The sequence below is a fragment of the Danio rerio genome, chromosome 7, assembly GCF_052040795.2.
Source record: "Danio rerio strain M-AB ecotype USA chromosome 7, GRCz13ab, whole genome shotgun sequence".
In the NCBI taxonomy this organism is placed as follows: Eukaryota; Metazoa; Chordata; class Actinopteri; order Cypriniformes; family Danionidae; genus Danio; species Danio rerio.
Window position 1 is genome coordinate 37,785,052 of NC_141027.1, and position 10,236 is coordinate 37,795,287.

General features: G+C 35.5%; 1 long non-coding RNA gene across 1 annotated transcript; it reads right to left on the reverse strand.

Moving 5' to 3' along the window:
* Positions 1-614: 614 nt before the first annotated feature.
* LOC148679676 (uncharacterized) lies at positions 615-4,349 on the reverse strand. Its single transcript, XR_015944708.1, has 4 exons — positions 4,050-4,349; positions 2,578-3,005; positions 851-1,529; positions 615-791 (listed from the first exon to the last, which is right to left on the reverse strand). It is a non-coding gene; the product is annotated as an uncharacterized LOC148679676 (long non-coding RNA).
* Positions 4,350-10,236: the final 5,887 nt, after the last annotated feature.

Genomic DNA, 10,236 nt, shown 5'->3' on the forward strand with positions numbered 1-10,236 from the left:
AATTAACTTAAGTTACCTCTCAGATTACATTAATACTGTTATAACTTAAGATACCTGTCCCGATCCCAGGGCTTTTGTGTCAAATACTTTATATATCATAAACAGTAACATCAGATACCTGTCCTGATCTCAGGTGTTTCATGTATGATCACTTTTATATTATATACATTAACATCAGATACCTGTCCTGATCTCAGGTGTTTCATGCATGATCACTTATATACAGTAACATCAGATACCTGTCCTGATCCCAGGTGTTTCATGTATGATCACTTTTATATACAGTAACATCAGATACCTGTCCTAATTCCAGGTGTTTCATGTATGATCACTTTTATATTATATACAGTAACATCAGATACCTGTCCTGATCTCAGGTGTTTCATGTATGATCACTTTTATATTATATACATTAACATCAGATACCTGTCCTGATCTCAGGTGTTTCATGCATGATCACTTATATACAGTAACATCAGATACCTGTCCTGATCCCAGGTGTTTCATGTATGATCACTTTTATATACAGTAACATCAGATACCTGTCCTAATTCCAGGTGTTTCATGTATGATCACTTTTATATTATATACAGTAACATCAGATACCTGTCCTGATCTCAGGTGTTTCATGCATGATCACTTATATACAGTAACATCAGATACCTGTCCTGATCTCAGGGGTTTCATGTATGATCACTTTTATATTATATACAGTAACATCAGATACCTGTCCTGATCTCAGGTGTTTCATGTATGATCACTTTTATATTATATACATTAACATCAGATACCTGTCCTGATCCCAGGTGTTTCATGTATGATCACTTTTATATACAGTAACATCAGATACCTGTCCTAATTCCAGGTGTTTCATGTATGATCACTTTTATATTATATACATTAACATCAGATACCTGTCCTGATCCCAGGGGTTTCATGTATGATCACTTTTATATACAGTAACATCAGATACCTGTCCTGATCCCAGGTGTTTCATGTATGATCACTTTTATATTATATACAGTAACATCAGATACCTGTCCTGATCTCAGGTGTTTCATGTATGATCACTTTTATATTATATACAGTAACATCAGATACCTGTCCTAATCTCAGGGGTTTCATGTATGATCACTTTTAAATACAGTAACATCAGATACCTGTCCTGATCCCAGGTGTTTCATGTATGATCACTTTTATATTATATACAGTAACATCAGATACCTGTCCTGATCCCAGGGGTTACATGTATGATCACTTTTATATTAGTTAACATCAGATACCTGTCCTGATCTCAGGGGTTTCATGTATGATTACTTTTATATTATATACAGTAACATCAGATACCTGTCCTGATCCCAGGGGTTACATGTATGATCACTTTTATATTAGTTAACATCAGATACCTGTCCTGATCCCAGGGGTTTCATGTATGATCACTTTTATATTATATACATTAACATCAGATACCTGTCCTGATCCCAGGGGTTTCATGTATGATCACTTTTATATACAGTAACATCAGATACCTGTCCTGATCCCAGGTGTTTCATGTATGATTACTTTTATATTATATACAGTAACATCAGATACCTGTCCTGATCCCAGGTGTTTCATGTATGATCACTTTTATATACATTAACCTCAGATACCTGTCCTGATCCCAGGGGTTTCATGTATGATCACTTTTATATACAGTAACATCAGATACCTGTCCTGATCTCAGGTGTTTCATGTATGATCACTTTTATATACATTAACATCAGATACCTGTCCTGATCCCAGGGGTTTCATGTATGATCACTTTTATATACATTAACATCAGATACCTGTCCTGATCCCAGGTGTTTCATGTATGATCACTTTTATATTAAATACAGTAACATCAGATACCTGTCCTGATCCCAGTGGTTTCATGTATGATCACTTTTATATTAGTTAACATCAGATACCTGTCCTGATCCCAGGTGTTTCATGTATGATCACTTTTATATTAAATACAGTAACATCAGATACCTGTCCTGATCCCAGGTGTTTCATGTATGATCAGTTTTATATTATATACAGTAACATCAGATACCTGTCCTGATCCCAGGGGTTTCATGTATGATCACTTTTATATTAAATACAGTAACATCAGATACCTGTCCTGATCCCAGTGGTTTCATGTATGATCACTTTTATATTAGTTAACATCAGATACCTGTCCTGATCCCAGGTGTTTCATGTATGATCACTTTTATATTAAATACAGTAACATCAGATACCTGTCCTGATCCCAGGTGTTTCATGTATGATCAGTTTTATATTATATACAGTAACATCAGATACCTGTCCTGATCCCAGGGGTTTCATGTATGATCACTTTTATATTAAATACAGTAACATCAGATACCTGTCCTGATCCCAGGGGTTTCATGTATGATCACTTTTATATACATTAACCTCAGATACCTGTCCTGATCTCAGGTGTTTCATGTATGATCACTTTTATATACATTAACATCAGATACCTGTCCTGATCCCAGGGGTTTCATGTATGATCACTTTTATATTAAATACAGTAACATCAGATACCTGTCCTGATCTCAGGTGTTTCATGTATGATCACTTTTATATACAGTAACATCAGATACCTGTCCTGATCTCAGGTGTTTCATGTATGATCACTTTTATATACATTAACATCAGATACCTGTCCTGATCCCAGGGGTTTCATGTATGATCACTTTTATATACATTAACATCAGATACCTGTCCTGATCCCAGGTGTTTCATGTATGATCACTTTTATATTAAATACAGTAACATCAGATACCTGTCCTGATCCCAGGTGTTTCATGTATGATCAGTTTTATATTATATACAGTAACATCAGATACCTGTCCTGATCCCAGGGGTTTCATGTATGATCACTTTTATATTAAATACAGTAACATCAGATACCTGTCCTGATCCCAGTGGTTTCATGTATGATCACTTTTATATTAGTTAACATCAGATACCTGTCCTGATCCCAGGTGTTTCATGTATGATCAATTTTATATTATATACAGTAACATCAGATACCTGTCCTGATCCCAGGGGTTTCATGTATGATCACTTTTATATTATATACAGTAACATCAGATACCTGTCCTGATCCCAGGGGTTTCATGTATGATCACTTTTATATACATTAACATCAGATACCTGTCCTGATCCCAGGGGTTTCATGTATGATCACTTTTATATACATTAACATCAGATACCTGTCCTGATCTCAGGTGTTTCATGTATGATCACTTTTATTTATATATTAACATCAGATACCTGTCCTGATCCCAGGTGTTTCATGTATGATCACTTTTATATTATATACATTAACATCAGATACCTGTCCTGATCCCAGGGGTTTCATGTATGATCACTTTTATACACATTAACATCAGATACCTGTCCTGATCCCAGGGGTTTCATGTATGATCACTTTTATATACATTAACATCAGATACCTGTCCTGATCCCAGGGGTTTCATGTATGATCACTTTTATATACATTAACATCAGATACCTGTCCTGATCCCAGGTGTTTCATGTATGATCACTTTTATTTATATATTAACATCAGATACCTGTCCTGATCCCAGGTGTTTCATGTATGATCACTTTTATATTATATACATTAACATCAGATACCTGTCCTGATCCCAGGGGTTTCATGTATGATCACTTTTATTTATATATTAACATCAGATACCTGTCCTGATCCCAGGTGTTTCATGTATGATCACTTTTATATTATATACATTAACATCAGATACCTGTCCTGATCCCAGGCGTTTCATGTATGATCATCTTTATATTATATACATTAACATCAGATACCTGTCCTGATCCCAGGTGTTTCATGTATGATCACTTTTATATACATTAACATCAGATACCTGTCCTGATCCCAAGGGTTTCATGTATGATCACTTTTATATACAGTAACATCAGATACCTGTCCTGATCCCAGGTGTTTCATGTATGATCACTTTTATATTATATACAGTAACATCAGATACCTGTCCTGATCTCAGTTGTTTTGTGTATGATGACTTTAAATGAAAAATAGAAAATAAATATGAGTTATGTTAATTAACTAAGATCGAGAAAGAAAAATTAACCACGATTTATTACAGAAAATGTGGTATTTATTTGTTTAAACATGACTGAATACCATATTTTAAACTACAAAAACACGGTTAATCTTACCACAACCATTATTATTTGGTTTAAAATGGAAGTACAAAAGCCCAGAGACAGTAAAACGGAGTAAAACGAGGTCAGCCGTTTTTGCTAATGAAATCTTTAAAATATAACATTATAAAAACAAAAAAATAACCTGTATGATTGTTTTTTTTCCCTCGTTATCCACCGCGGTAGGTTCTTTATCCATAATCATCCTGTTTGAAATGACCGCGCTAAAAAAGAACCTGTACTGCGCATGATCGGTGACCTCTCATTATTGTTTTTTTTTTTAAGGGGGCGTTTCCCAAACACCGACCGAGCCACGCCCATTTTACGTCGTGGTAATGAAACCCCTGGAATTTAGTGCATGCCGTTCTGTGTTCTGCGTACGTGTTCTGCGTTCGCGTGTGTTTACTTTCTCGCGATATGTGTCAAAACTTTTCTTTAATCTGCTTCGGTTTAAAAAAAACGGGATGTTTAAAGTGATAAGTAGTCAACGAAGTGTGCTGTTTGGTTTTTATGCTCTAAAACATTCTTTGAGGCGTTATACAGTCGTAATAAACTGTAATGTCCCGTCACTTCGAGAGGTAGTATCTCTCCTAAACTGCCCAGGTACAGACTGTAGATCGTTTCGACAGATGGTTATGATCGTTTCATGAACTCTCTGTACAAGACTGAAAGAAGAAATGATAGTAGGAGAGTCTCTAGTCTTTGCTGTGAACAAGAAAAACGTAAGCCGCTTTCACAATAGTAAAGTAGCCTAGATGCAGAACCACATTTCAAACACTAGAGGGAACTCTAGTATCATCCAAGGCTTATAGGAATCTGACTTTTTAATAATGTGCATTTTCTTTGAAGTAGTATCTTATTTAAACCCGTAAAGGGCAGGATGATGATGCATCTGCCAGATAACTATTAACAGAAACTGAAAACCTGACGAATTTAAATAACATTTTATAGTTTAAATAATTGAGACTGACTCATCCAATCACTGATGGCATCCTACACCAAAAGTTTTATTTAAAAAATCCCAAACACTAATTTAGCCTATTTGTTTTTATGTAACACTTTTATTCAATTTTAATATTTCATATGCATCCAAGATTAATATAATTTTTACATAACTAAGAAATGGACTGTATTAAAGTCAAGTTCATCTAAAATTTACAAGATAAAAGAAGACTTAAACTCTGAGGTAGCACATCAAGTCGTCTTCCAGTTTCTGAATAACAGTTTTAAAAATGTTAGATTGAAGATGATTCCAGATGTAGCAGTTAACACAAAAGCCAATTTACCTACTTCAATTCAGGACAGAAAGAGTATTTCAGTTTTGAGAAGGAGGGGAATATATTTCTCAAAATCATTTTTTTTTTTTGTTGAATAAGAAAATTAAAACTAGACAATAATCTTAAAATGGTTTCATGAATAAATAGTATTAGTGCATTTGTGAAGTTTATAGGTTTTCAGTCTGCTATGAATCCAAAAACATCATGATATACTGTACATCATCCAGAGGGGAAAAAAAAAAGATAAAATGGACCGAATTTATACACCATATTTTGATCCAGTACAGAAAAAAGTCTTGCAATTTTTAAATGAGAAATCCACAAATTTCTCATTGATAATAAAAAAAACAATGAAATTACAAAATATATAAGAGCATAGCAATTCATCAAATGTATATAGATAAAAAATATGCCATCTATGTTATTAACAGTTATAAAAATGTGAAAAACAAAATGTGTCATGTCACCATAGGGGAGTGGAGTCTTACTCTTTTGATCAAAGCCAGCAAACTGTGTCAGTTTTTACACTCAATCTCAGTAAGTTCAAATAAACATTTAATATTTATGTATAGCTTATGGTGTTCAGCTCATTTATTTTTTAGGGTAATATTTGTTTGAGATCTGTCAATTTCTATTAATAATTTTAATATGATTTACACAATATTTAATTGTTTAGTGAGCTACTTCTGTCTTAAACTGTCCAGAAAATAATTATGATCCACATAGAGCCAGTTCTGTGAAGTTAATATACTGAGCAATTTATTGTTTTCGTTCCGATGTTTTAACTGCCCAAGTTAAGCAATAGTCTTCTGATAATGATAGCCAGTAGTCAGCTGATATATATATGACATGTATGGCGGTCTGAGGGAAGGTGCTGTGACGGATTGGTGTTGATCTTTTGTGGGGGTGTTGAGCTTTGATGAGACCAGAGCTGATCAGCATGATGTCTCCATCCATTAGCAGATCTGTCATCCACTGCTTTAAAAACAGGGCCACTTTTGCTCCTTGCTAGTTGTAGAAAAGTTACACTTTGATTTTTACTCCCATACATTTGAATTGCATCTTGTTTGATTCTGAATTCCAATTCCTAAACTAAAATTTAGAGGCACAACATGTACAATTATTTTCATTAATATAATAATTAAAAAAAACATTAGAACAGTGTTATATATTTTGCTGGCTTAAGCTGACATTATCTCAAATGTTTTGAAGTATGTTCACATTCAGAGAAATAAGCAATTTCATGCTAATGATGTCACGCAGCCTTTTTTTCTCTGGTTTGGTTTCAATGAAAACAGAGAAACGCCCTTTTAATATGTTGTTCATTTTATTAGACAGCACAGAGCAGCGTTATAACAGAACCCTAAGGGGCAATGAAATCAAAATATTTTTTTTTTAGATGTTACAATCAGTATTGTTAGTTTTTAAGATATCTATTAGCTAGTGTGCTCCAAAACAGTGACAAAATTCACATTTAGAAGATATAGAACTGATATAAACATGTGCAGCTTGTAGTTTGTCATCTTCCGCCTAAATAAATCAATGGTTTTATTCACATCACCTCACACTACAGTTTCTCATCAAATCTTAACCAATCAAATGCTTTGTAGTATCTGACATGTCCCACCGTCTTCAAGGCGCTTCACATTTGCATTTCATTTGATGCACTTGAGCTCAACCACTCTCACTAGCAGAGTAATGATAAAACAAAGTTTTTTAAGGGGAGGAGCTACACTATGTCCCACCCTGTCTTCGTGTTTCAGTTGAGTTTACATGAAACATCAAGTAAAATACATATTTCAAAGCATAGGACCTTTAAAAATTATTTAAAGTGATCATACTGGGCTGAATTTGCCCCCACACGTTCAGAAGTGGAAGAATCGTAAGCGGTTGAGAGTAGCACAATAAAATCTCAGTGGTTTTCATGTCGTGTCTCTCCTCAGCAATAGCTTCAGCTGTCTCATTTTTCAGCTTTATTCTGATTCACACTATTATAATTAACAAGCAAGGATATAACAAGATCTCGGGCTACGAGATCTCGCGAGAATAAATGGCGCCAAGTTTTATTGTCTAGATGAAAAGTTGTCTCGTGAGTTGTGATGTTATGATGGAGCTTGAGGGTGAATTTAGCAGTGAAGATTGGAGGCAGGATTGGATTATAACAGCACATCAAGTGCTTTGCATTCACCTGACAGGCTGGCCTCGGAGTTGTGTGTCACTCGTTTGGGGCGGGTGAGTGTGACCTAACTGATTTTTTCTTCACCGGAGTTCAAGGGTTGCCGCCAAAAAAAAACAAAAATGACATGACTACATAAAAAATATAAATATAAATATATTTATATGTGGAAAGGAGAGATTCTCAAGCCGGTAGAATTTATAACTAAATATTTAGCAGTGTTTGCATGTCCTTTATGGCTTAATTCATTCATTACAAGTTGATTTAAAAAACACCTGAACTGTTTTACAGTTTGTGATTTTTCTTTAGTTTAATAAGATATATATTTTCCATTTGTATATTTTGCTAATATTTAAAATTATAACTAAACACTATTTGCAGTGTTTGCATAAAATTAATTAAAATTGAAGTAAAATAACATTCATTACAAGTTGATTTTAAAAAAAGCACCTAAATAATTTTATAATTTGAGATTTTTTTCAGTTAAATTAAATATTTTCCATTCATGTATTTCATTATTAAAAATTTCTTTAAAATAGTGTAAAAATCACGTCTTGTCTCGTTCTTGTGACCCCAATGTCATCTCTCATCTCGTCTCATAGTGTAAGCATTTCGTCACACCCCTATTAACAAGTTTTGAATACTTTAGCTCATTCATTAACATGGTTTTTGCATGAGTCCTGTAGGATGTAATGAAGACCACAACTCCAATGATTCCAAACTCAGTCACAGAGTCATCAAACTACATCCTTGTTTGTATTGAATGTGATCTCCAGCTGCAAAAATTACATAATGTGCCTTAAATATTCATTCATTCATTTTCTTTTCGGCTTAATCCCTTTATTAATATAGGGCCGCCACAGTGAAATGAACCGCCAACTCATCTAGCAAAAGTTTTACGCAGCCCATCACTGGTAAACATCCAAACACACATAATCACATACATACACTATAGACAATTTAGCCTACCTAATTCACCTGTACCGCATGTCTTTAGACTGTGGGGGAAACCGGAACACCCAGAGGAAACCCACGCCAACACAGGGAGAACATGCAAACTCCACACAGAAATGCAAACTGACCTAGCCAAGGTTCGAACCAGCGACCTTGCTGTGAGGCAAACATGCTACCCACTGCGCCACTGTGCAGCCCACTATTAAAATTCTATAATGCTAATGGTTTACAGTAACTCCAGTCCTGCACCACAGCAATGGGCATTATCATCTATTAGGAGAGACAACCATTTACTCTCTGTAGTATCTCTCAATGAACTTGTCTATCACTGGGAATGTGGTGCATTTCTAGCATAGCGTTGGACACAGAAGAACAGTCGTACAGTGGCCAGCTGACAAGTGCTGACAGTGACAACACAATTAGGCAGTGATTCAGCTGAGGAACAGCGCAATAGTGGGCCGACAGATGCTGTAAACAGATTACATTCGGTGCGCTACAGCTTTATTACTCTCCTGTTTCATCTCACATTTTTATACGCTTTTCATCTGCATGCATGCTTAAAACTCTTGTCAGGAAAAAAAAAGAAATTCAAAAAGCTTCTGAACTAGGAAAGAAATTCAGGATTTTTAGCTGTGAAGAAAATAAAATTAGATTTCCTGGTCAAATCAGACAGATTGGCATAATACCCAGCTGATGAAAGCAGCGCTAAAAAACATTCTTTATACCAAAAGCGTGTGAGAAAGAGATATGTGTCTCTCCAATGTGCCTTTGTCATTGATCTACATCATAAAAATACGGGGAAGAGAGTTGTTTTGTTCTTTTATTGCTGGTTGTTTATCCCATGATTGCTTTATCTCATATTTCCTCATGTGCCGTGATTCGTTTGTCATCTTCCTTATCGGTGTGGAAAATAAAGCTCAGACGAGTCCGACAGTGACAGATGTAATGACAAACAGTGAGGTTGTCTTGTTGATTTTCCTCAAAGACTGTAGGGGGACAGAGAGATGGGATCTGACAGAAATGCTATTATTCTAATCAGAGAAGAGCCATGAATTGAACTCCCTTAGCAAGGATGTTCTTGTCAATTCTGATTTAGTAAAACTGTGGCTTACTCACTAATCACAAACAGTGAAAGATGAAGGTTTTTTACTCTCCCTTCAACATGGCGATAAAGGTTTGTATACACTGTTAAAAAAAAAATCTGTTAATTATTAATTAACAGTTTCCGTATTTTGGGCGACGCAGTGGCGTGTTAGGTAGTGCTGTTGCCTCACAGCAAAAAGGTTGCTGGTTCGAGCCTCGGCTGGGTCACTTGGTGTTTCTGTGTGGAGTTTGCATGTTCTCCGTGCGTTCGCGTGGGTTTTCTCCGGGTGCTCCGGTTTCCCCCACAGTCCAAAGACATGCAGTACAGGTGAATTGGTATAGGCTAAATTGTCTGTAGTGTATGAGTGTGAATGGGTGTGTATGGACATTTCCCAGAGATGGGTTGCGGTTGGAAGGGCATCCGCAGCGTGAAACATGTGCTGGATAAGTTGGCGGGTCATTCCGCTGTGGTGACCCCTGATTAATAAAGAGACTAAGCCGAAAAGAAAATGAATGAATGAA